The sequence below is a fragment of the Dipodomys merriami genome, unplaced genomic scaffold, assembly GCF_024711535.1.
Source record: "Dipodomys merriami isolate MVZ:Mamm:240054 unplaced genomic scaffold, mDipMer1.0.p SCAF_123, whole genome shotgun sequence".
Classification (NCBI taxonomy): domain Eukaryota; kingdom Metazoa; phylum Chordata; class Mammalia; order Rodentia; family Heteromyidae; genus Dipodomys; species Dipodomys merriami.
In genome coordinates this window covers 2394236-2405398 of record NW_027202527.1, presented here as the reverse complement: position 1 = coordinate 2405398, position 11163 = coordinate 2394236, and the positions used below count along the sequence as shown (strand labels likewise).

The window sequence follows — 11163 nt, the reverse complement described above, 5'->3', positions numbered from 1 at the left end:
ATATTGAGAGAAGAAGGATAGGATGAGAGTAAGAGAAGGATAGAAAGGAGTCATGAAAAAATAAAAAATAAAAAAATCAGTTACTTGAAAATTATATAGGTATAAAGATATAATACTGCTATTTAAGAAGTTAAGTCTAAGACGTTGTGAATTGAGTAATAAATTTCTGGATTAAGTATGTATACAATGGAGGAAAATGTCTAATAATCAATAACAGGTTTATATCTGGGGATGAGCAGAAAAGCAATTAAGATGCAAAAAAGAATGAAATGGAAAAAAATGAAAAGAATAAAAAAATTTATAAAAAGGACCAAAAGGTCAAAAGAGATAAAAAAGAAAAAAGAGCACACACACATACACCTAAAATAAAAATTATGAGAGAAAAAGGAGAAAAAAAGATTAATAGAAAACAATTTAAAAAATTAAAAAATGCTACAACAAAGAGTTCTTTGATTTTTTGGGGCGGAGAGGTGGAGTGGGACTATTCTGTATCTCCACTGTGTCCATAACCAATCTCTTGGTGGAGTCTCTGGTCTGCTTGTGGTGTTTGGTTTTCCGGTGGCTTGATTGGTTTTTTAAGTCAATTTGTTTGAGCCGGCAGAAAAATGCTCTGCATTACCCATGATTTTGTGATCCTCCTCTCAGGCTAGTTCAATGGGACGGAAATATGCTTTGAGTATGACAAAAGAAGGAGATGGCTTTTTTCTCTAGTTTGGAGATGCTGTGAAGAGGCTATGTTCTGGGTAGGGTTGAGGCCTTTCAGCAAACAGTAGTTTTTCCCAGAGAGGCTAGCTCCTGAGTCACTCACAGAGCCCAGCCTGGAGCCATTCTTAGGGTTTATGTTTACCAAGTTTCAATTGAGTGTCTAGGCTTCTGTAGGGAGGGGCAGCCTCTGGCTCTGTTTACCCAGTGAAGAAAGTCACTTCTCTGGGGACAGAGCATTCTCTGCCTTGCAGGTGTGACTTTCCCATAGGTGGAGCTGAGCCTGGCAGGTCAGGTCAGGTTCCTGTGACCTGCTAAATGATTCTTTTGTTTTCTTCCAAGGCCTGAGTTGGAGCTAGTTGCTCAACCGGGCCTTTGTCAGTATCAAAATGGAGATCTCTGTTAGTGAGGGATGGGCAGCCTTCCCTCCTCTGCTCCCTGAGAAGGAGTCAGGATGTCAGTGTTCTACTCATGCCGGTGTCTTGGTCTGGACTATCTCTGGTCTGCAATATGCATGATGAAGATATCTGCTCCTCATCAGTTTTTGCTGTTATTGAGTAGAATCCCTTGCCAGCACTTCTGACGCCTTTGTCCCGGACTCTCTCTGTTGTAGCTAAGGCTCCTATGGTTCTCCTGCTCCTGCCAGAGCCACCGCAGCTGCCACAGCCCTGGCTACAGGCAAATGCTCAGTTCTGGAAAATCCTTGCCTGGATTTTCCCTCTCTGGCCAAACTGTCTTTACAGATAGCACACTTGGTGTGATTCTCTAGCCTAGGACTGTTCACTTGAACACTAAAACTGCTCTCTATGTAAGAGCTAGTTTTGCCTCCAGCTTCTCCTCTGCCATCCTCTGAAGACCCTGGATGCAACTCGTGTCTACCTCATTTGACAAGTTTTACAAATAGATGATGTTATTGCAGAAGAAATTTTAGGCAAATCAATTTAGCAACTGTGAAAACATTCAACCAAAAGGATACTTGAAATTTATTCACAGGGACATCAAACCTTCAAAGATCCATCTAGACAGAAGTGGAAATATCCATTTCTGTGACCTTGGCATCACTGGACAGCTTGTGTACTCCATCCCTAAGACAAGAGATGCTTGGTATAGGCCATATATGGCATCTAAAAGAATGGGCCCTATGTATCTGGACAAGGCTATGACATCCACTGAAATGTCTGGAGTTTGGGAATTACATTGTAAGTGTTGGCCACAGGCCAATTTCCTTATCCAAAGTGGAATTGTGTATTTGATCAGCTAATAAAGGTTGTGATTGGAAACACTCCCAGCTGAGCAACTCGGGAATTCTCCCCAAATTTCAACAATTTTGTCCACTTGTACCTTACAAAGGATGAATCCAAAAGGCCAAAGTATAAAGGGCTTTCGAAACATCCCTTTATTTTGATGTATAAAGAAAATACCATCAAGATTGCATGATATGGGTGTAAAATCCTGGATCAAAAACAGTGGTCCCCAACTCTCCCATGTATGTTGATTGGTACTGCTGCTACATCTGACTCCACGGAAAAGGCAGAGAGGAAGCAAGATGTGAACAATTTTCATCCTGTTTCACCATGTTTCTACTGCTCATCAAGACAGCATGTGCAATAAGTCTGGTGTTTGTTTTCATTATGAATGTTTACGTGGTCACCTAGGACCTGCATTTCTGTAATGCTCAATCACTCCACAGTGTTTGTACAGGTTAGAGAGGGAAAGAACTTATCCTCCTCTGTTGTGATGAGCCTACTCATGACATGTGGAAGCTGTATGATCCAGTTGTTGACTATGATGATATCACATCTGAAATCTTTTCTAGACTCAAATCCTGGAGATGTAACTATTGGAATGGGGGTTTTGTCTTGTGACTTCTAGTTCCTGGGAGGGTGCATTAATGGATATTTGAACATATAGAGACTCGGGTTGTTCAAGTAACAAGAAGACCTTTGCACAGCCAGTGATACATATTGACTTTCTGGAGCTGGGAGACAGAGGAGGAATTTTACTTTTTCTTCCCCAAGTGCAATAGATTTTCTGATTTGTTTGACACTATTGCTTTACCAGTCCCTGATAATGTTTAGCAACTCTATGTTCTAAGCCAAATTTCCTGTTTCAAAATCTTGCTAAATTAGATTGAATTTATCTTTACTAAATGAAAAAAAATCAGATTGTGTTCCAGGAGGTAAACATTAAACTATCAAGACAGGATTGAATGTGTCTTTTTTCTCCTTTACCAGTACTTCTGCTGTTTATTGGGAAGACCCCACATTTGCCACTTGTCAAAGAAGGTGCTGATCCTAACAATTTTTTTTTCTTGGAATTTGATGTGCTGCCAACTTCATGTTATACCTGCCACAAACCACCAGGGATGAAAAAAAAAGTTCCAGAGAGTAAAGTTTAGACATATTTTTAATTGTGGTATCATATCCAGAATGACTCTGTGTGTGTGTGTGTGTGTGTGTGTGTGTGTGTGTGTGTGTGTGTTTGTGTGTGTATGTGTGTGTGTGTGTGTGTGTGTGTGTGTGTGTGTATTTCCCCTTGGCTTCAAGCTTGATACTTTAGCCATTATTACTCATTAGCAGGAAAAAGTCGCTGGAAGCTACTGATTAAAGATTTCTTTTAGGCAGCAAAAGATGAAAACTCAGTTGTTTGGATTTTGTTATGACTGCTCCAAGTCTTCCCTTTCTAAAGTCCTCTCTTTCTTTCCTGAAATTCCTTTAATGCAATTTTTGCCACCTCCCACATATGTATGCTCATAGAGTCATGGTTCAAGGCCAGCCTGGGCAGAAATGTCTGTGAGGCTCTTATCTCCAATTGACCATAAAAAAGCATGAAGTGGAGGTGTGGTTCAATTAACAGAGTGCCAACATTCTACAGAAAAAGCCAAATGTGATCAAGAGATGCATACACAGAAAGAAAGGGTCCCAACTGATGTAGCTGAAGAACAAGCAATTTTTTCTAGAAACTTCCATGACTATATTAGGATCTGTAAGGGCAGTATTTGAGATCAGTTTTTCATGTGCTAAAATTTTTATCAGTTCCTTTCTTTCTACTGGAATTCTTCCTCACTCTATCCCTTTATTCCCAATAAATAAAAGGCAAAATTAAAAACTCTGCATAGCAAATATCATAACTTGTTCTTTGTCTCCACCAGCCAGGCTCTTAGTAAGTTATGCGTCAGCCCCTGACACTGAATAGTAGGCCTTACAGAGCAATGGAGACAGCACTGTGACCAGAACAGTCATGGTCTGAGATGTAAGTGATGAAACCATTCCCAAACCAAATCCAGTGTGTCCTATGTCTCCTCTCTGAACAATGATCGCAAAGACTCTTAAGAAAATTTGTTAGGAAATGGAAAGACTTGGAAAAAATTGTATTACTTGAAGTAAGCCAAGCCCAAAGAAACATAGGTCCCATGGTTTCCCTTATTTGCAATATCTAACATATGTCTGAGTCAAGCAGAAAAGGTCAGATAAGGTGTTGTTAGGAAGTGAACCCTAAGATATGTATTCAAATGTTTTTTTTCTTTCATGCATTTGTTTCTAATGCATTTATAAGATTATTTCTTTGTTGCTTTGGATGTCCCTCCTGCACAGTATAACCCCTGCTTTCACTGTATTTGATGTCGGTATAATTTGTGGAGGGGAAGGGGAAAAAACAAGTCGTTTAAATAAAGATACAGGTGGACCCGTTTCAACAATGATAAATACAAGTTGTCATGTCGAAAACGAGCTTTACAACTTTGGTTGGGGGGGGTAGAGGATTGGGCGGGGGGGCAGGGAGAGGCTGGGAAAGGATGGGAAGGGGAAACAAAGGAAGAGGCTACAATTCTTGATAAGAAATGTACTCATTATCTTGCCCATGTAATTGTAACCCTTCTGTACAGTATTTTCACAATAAAAAATAAATAAAAATTTAAAAAAAGAAAAGAAAATGAGAATGGTGTTTCAAGTTAAAACCCTGTGAATTGCAAAATTGAGAAATGGTTTGTCCCAGTTATATTGGCCTGATTTCCTTGTCTCCCTCTGACTCCAATGGTAACCTAATCCTTACACTTCCCAGTGTTCTGAATGGTAGCACTGCTCTGTCTTCCTTAGACTACACCATGCTGTCATCCTCTGTGACCCCCAGGATTCAAAAAGAATTTGCCTTTTCACTGTCAACTTCCTATCTGGCTCGGTGTAGGCTTGCTTGCCATTATGCAATCAGAAATTAAAGTAATTCTGGCTGTCCAGGAGTTATTCTGACCATTTTGTAGTGTGGATTACCACATTAATAAAAGGCAATAATCATGGGTAATTATACACTACAAACTTAAGGGCAAGGTGTTATTACAGTGTAATTTTGTTAAAACCAAAGGGTATGTAGTGTTTTCCAGTTGTGAAAATAGTGTGATAACTGTACATTATTAGCTCTGGTTATTTTTCTTGTACCATAGAAATAATATGAAATTATGGAGAAAGTTATTGTGAAGGAATATTGCCTTATTAGTAAAAATGGAACACAGTAACAACTGTTTCTTGAGGCTATAGAATATTTTATCCTGTATTCTTGTTTAAATTCCTCCTCTATTTAAAATATATATCTATGTCTACAGAAAGATATATATATATATATATGATATACATAGTTATATATATATGATATATATATATCTATGATAGATATATATATATATCTATGTCTACAGACATAGATATAGATATAGATATAGATATATAGATATAGATATCCTTCACCTGCAGGTCTGTAATAATAAATATACAATGTGACGATGACTTTGTAATTTGCTTCTCCAAAGTTACACCCTTGGAAGGGAGAAAAAGCCAACTAATGATATTAAATTTTTTGTACATTTCTCATTGGGTTAAAATAATTTCCTTCCAAAAAATTTTCTTGCAAATACTTAACAGAAAACAACTTATTTCATCCATCGCTCAAATTCATTGCTGTTGCTGCTATTTTCACAGTTGCTAAGTAAAAACAGATTTAAGAGTTATATGGAATGATTTGTATTTTGAACAGTTACAGAGTTCAAGTTGCTATTTATGAGAGGTTAATAGTAGAAAAACACTTTTTTCTATTACATCCTCTTTAAATCTCACATTCATAGTTTCATATTACAAAGAAAAAAAGCCGGATATAGGATAGTCTAACTGTTTTAAAAATACATATTAGTCAAATAACATTAGTTTTAAGAGCATATTGGCTCTTCAGGATACATAAAACATTGGAGAAATTTCGAGCTAGGACTGACCTTTGGCATTTTTCTAATTTAATTTTATTTTCAAGGTGATATACAGACGGGTTACAGTTATATAAGGTGATGATTACATTTCTTGTCTAACTTGTTATCCAGCTTATTTTTCTCTCTTTCCCTCCCCTACAATCCCACCCCAAATCTGTCTCTTGTGACAGCTCAACTCAGATAGGCCTAAAGTTTCATTACTGTCAGTCCATTCTTTCTGAATTGTGAAGACAATAAGGCCTACCTTCCTCCTCTATTACTTCTGTTAAGGTTCCTGTTAACAGATATTTTTCCTCTCCAGTATGGTCATATATTAACAACGTGTCATAGAGCACAGCGAAGAAAATTGTAACTGGATATATTCAAATATTCAAATAATTTTTCATCTTTTTGTGTCTTTATCTTGTTAAGGGGATGTACAGAGGGGTTTCAGTAACTTAAGTAAGGTAATGAGTATAATGAGTACATGTATTATCAAACTTGTTACCCCTTCCTTCAATTTTCCCCTGCTTTCCAAAATACTGTCTTGGGAGGATCACTGTTGCATAGGTTCTCCTGCTGATCTTTTATCTCACTATTCTGTTGTTCCCTTCCCTTCTCTAATTCAAATAAACATATATAAAACACCAGGGTACCCAATAAAATACAGTGACAATAAAGGATATTCCATAGAGGGAAGAACATACAAAAGAAACAAGAAATCACACAGTATATTAAAAACAACAACAACAAAGAAAAACCTCTTGTATCCATGTCTTGGAGTTATTTCACTTAGCATCATTTTATATTTTATATGGACATAGCTCTTGAGCTATTCTGCTCATCTGCTAAGATTATCCTAGACATATACTAATTATTGCAACTAAGGGAGACCATGAGACCTAGGATTCTTTCAATCTGGCTTCTCTTAATTTGATTTTTTCTAAGTCTTTCCATTTCCACACAAAGGGACCAGTGTTATTCTTTCTGATGGAATCATAGAATTCCAATGTATATAACCACATGTTCTTGATCCATTCATCTACTGAGTAACATCTGGCTTGGTTCCATATCTTAGCTATTGTGAATAATACTGTGATAAACATAGTTGTGCTGGTTGCTTTAGTATGGCCTTATTTGTGGACACTTGGATAAATGTCCAGAAGTCGAATTACTGTGTCCAGGGAGAGCTCTATGTGTAGGCTTTCAGGAACCTCCATACTGCTTTCCAGAGTAGTTGAACAAGTTTACACTCCCACCAACAGTGCAGTACAGTTCCATTTGTCCACATCTCCTCCACCACCTGTTGATATTCTATTTCTTGATTATGGCCCTTCTAACTGGAGTAAGCTGGGATCTCAATGATGTTTTGATTTGCATTTTTTATGACAAGAGAAGTTGAGCATTTCTTCATGTGTTCCATGCACATTCTTATTTTCTCTTCAGAGTAGTCTCTAAGTCTTTTGCCTACTTATTAATGGGTTTTTTGTTTCCTTGTACATTTGTTGTTGGGTATTTTAATTATTTGAGTTCTATGTATATTTTAGTTATGAGGGCCTTGTCTGTTGTATGGCTAGTGAAAATCTCCCATTCTATGAACTTTGTGTTTAATATATATATATATATATATATATGTATAGACATATATATATATAGATATTAATGTGCAAATACTATACAGAGGGGATACAGTTACATGAGCAAGGTAATGAGTACATTTTTAAATCAAGCATTTTTGCCTTCTCCTTTGTTTCCCCTTCCCATCCTTTCCCATTTCCCTCAACGACCCCCTCCACCTCCACCCCCGGCCAAAGTTGTAAAGTTCGTTTTTCCACATAACGTTTTGTACATCTCATTGTTGCAATGGGTCTACATGTATCCCTATTTCAACAATTTGTTTTTTCCTTCCCATCCACAAATTATACCAACATCAAATAGAGTGAAAATGAGGGTTATGCCGTGGGGGAAGGGCATACAAAGCAACAAACAAATCATCTTATAAATATGTTATAAACAATCGAAGAAAGAAAAAAAACATTTGAATCCTTATCTTGGGGTCATTTCGCCTAACATCAACTTATATGACCGTTTCTTCTTGTCTCAGTCATATACTAGGTTTTGCAAATAAGGGAAACCATGGGACATATATTTTTTGCACCTGGCTTACTTCAGTTAATATAGCTTTTTCAAAGTGTTCCCATTTCCTAAAAAATGGGGAAATGTCATTCTTTCTGAATGAGGCATAGAATTCCATTGTGTATATATACCACATTTTCTTGATCCATTCACCTACTGAGGGGGATCTGGGTTGGTTCCATATCTTAGCTGTGGTAAATAATGCTGCAATAAACATAATTGTGCTGGTAGCTTTAGTGTGGTCTTGTTTGTAAACATTTGGGTAAATGCCCAAAAGTGGGAGTGCTAAGTCATAAGGGAGCTCTATGTGCAGTCTTTTGAGGAACCTCCATACTTCTTTCCAAAGTGCTTGAACAAGTTTACACTCCCACCAACAATACAGTAAGGGTCCCTCTGTCCACATGCCCTCCAGCATCTGTCGTTATTAGAGTTCTTGATTATAGCCATTCTAACTGGGGTGAGGTGGTATCACAATGTTGTTTGATTTACATTTCTTTTATTGCTAGGGAAGTTGAGCATTTCTTCATGTGTCTATTGGCTATCCTTCTTTCCTCTTCAGAGCAGTTTCTCTTTAAGTCTTTAGCTCACTTATTTATTGGGCAGTTAGTTGTTTCTTTGAGGATTTGTTGTTGGGGGATTTAATTTTTTTCAGTTCCAGGTATATTTTAGATATGAGACCCTTGTCCGTTGTATGGCTATTGAAGATCTTCTCCCATCCGTGGGCTTTTTATTGATCTTGCTAGCTATATCCTTTACCATGCAGAAGTGCTGCAATTTCATACAATACCATTTGTCCAAACTTTCTTGATTTGTTTTGTTTCTGGGTCTCTATTAAGAAAATTTCAGCCTGTGCCAAGAAGACCTCGGGTTTCTCCTATTCCATCCTGTAATGTTTTCAGAGTGTCTGATTTGACTCTGAGCTCTTTGATCCATTTAGTGTTGATTTTGGTGCAGGGTGATCTAGCTTTTATAGAAAACTCTAGCTTTCTATTGATCTAGCTAGCTGTGTCCCTTGACCTGCAGAAGCTCTACAGTGTCATACAGTCTATGTGTCCAAACTTTCTTTGATTTGTTGTGTTTCTGGATCTTTATTTAGAAAATTTCACCTTGTGCCAAAGAGCCCTAATATTTCTCTTATTCCTTTAGTTTAAAACTTTAGTTTTTTCCTCTTTAAATTGTAACTCAGGACTTTCTCCATCTGTAGTGATTTCAGGCAATTCTGCATTTTTAGAACTGCTAACAAGGCAAAGGTACAGGCATCCAAACTGTCTCAATCATAATGGATGTAAATGAGATAACACTCTAAAGCCAAGCAACCTTTCCTGGAGAAATGAGTAAGTATTTCTGTACTATCTTTGAATTTTCAGTCACATAAAATGAACGGGCTAATCATTTAAGGTTCTCCTGGAGGTCCAGCATACAATTGCAGTGAACCCAGGTGACAGATTCATATTGGGGACAACATATCCTAAGGGGCATCTATTGGTGATGTTTCAATTTCCACTATATCTCCACAAATTACTGTAGTATTTCCCAGCTTCATTAAAGCAGAATCATCTGTTGTAGTAATTGAATCTATGTTGACTCGTGTTCTAAATAGAGTCTGTTCTCTTACATTTGTATGGCAGTTTTTTCAGATATCTCATAATTCTCCAGAGATTGCCATCATCTTCCCATATGCTGAGAGAAATACTTCTGACACCTGAAATATTTCTCTTCTTGTTGAAAAACTGTTTGTACTGACATGACCATTACGATAAGACAATGATACAGATAGACAACTATAGATGTATAGTGCATAAAGTCCTACAATGTACAAATTATTAATGTGTTTGTGCTAATACTGAGGCTACAACTCAATGCCTTGAGCTCTTCCTTCACTTTTGTGCTGGAGGTCGGTACTTTACTACTCCTGCCACACTTTCATTTCTAGCCTTTAGCTGGTTAACTGAAGTTAGGTCTTATGGGCTTTTGTGCCTGGGCTGGCTTCAGTCCAAAATCCTCAGATCCCCTTCTTGGGTAGCTAGGATTACAAGTATGAGCCACAAGCATACCTTAACATTAATTTAGGAACTTTTTGTCTTTCTGTGTATAGTGCTGGGTTTGATGATGCAGTTATGTGATATGTTGGGATGTTTGCAGCTTTTCATATGTGTTTTTCTTAAGTCTCCATAAACAGGAAGATAAAGCAAATCAAAGTCACAACAAAATAACCATCATGACACTAAGACACATTGTATTTTTTAAATGCTTTGTTAAATGACTTTATAAAAGTCACCAAACTATAGCTCCCCTATTACCCATTAATTACACTTTTGGGCATTTACCTGAATGATCTCAAACAAGACAATACTAAAGCTGCCAGCACAACTATGTTTATTGTAGCATTATTTACCAAAACTAATATATGGAACCAACCCCAGATGCCCCTCAGTAGATGAATGGATCAAGAAAATGTGGTATATATACACAATGGAATTCTATGTCTCCATCAGAAAGAATGGCATTGTTAGGAAATGGAAGACTTGGGAAAAAATTATATTAAGTAAGCCAAGACCCAAAAAACATAGATTGCATGGTTTCCCCTCTTTACAATAACTAATATATGTCTGAGACAAGCAGACAAGGTCAGATAAGATGATGTTAGGTGAAATGAACTCCAAGATAAAGAAACAAGTGGTTTTTCCTTTCTTGTTATTGTTTCTAATGTATTTTTCATGTACCACGTGATTTTTTTGTTGCTTTGTATGTCCCCCCCAGCCCCACAGTATAACCCCTGTTTTCACTATATTTGATGTTGGTATAATTTGGGGAGGGAAAGGAAAAAAAAATTGTTTAAATAGGGATACAGCTTGACCCATTATTCATTACCTTGCTCATGTAATTGTAACCCCTTTGTACATTATTTTCACAATAAAAAACTCATTAAGAAAATAAAAGTCACCAACCATCAGATACTCAAATTATTATTTTTTAAAGCTAGAAAAGACAGGAAAGAGACACTCTGGGCATTAGACATACTGGGCATGGCCAGGCACCAGTGGCTCACAAGTCTTTCATCCTAGTTACTCAGGAGGTGAGAATTTCTTCTTTTTAAAAAT

At 37.2% G+C, this 11163-nt stretch overlaps 1 pseudogene; it reads left to right on the top strand.

Annotated features, from left to right (window-relative positions):
- The first annotated feature begins 1564 nt into the window (after window positions 1–1564).
- Window positions 1565–2219, top strand: LOC138823798 (dual specificity mitogen-activated protein kinase kinase 4 pseudogene; annotated as a pseudogene).
- Window positions 2220–11163: the final 8944 nt, after the last annotated feature.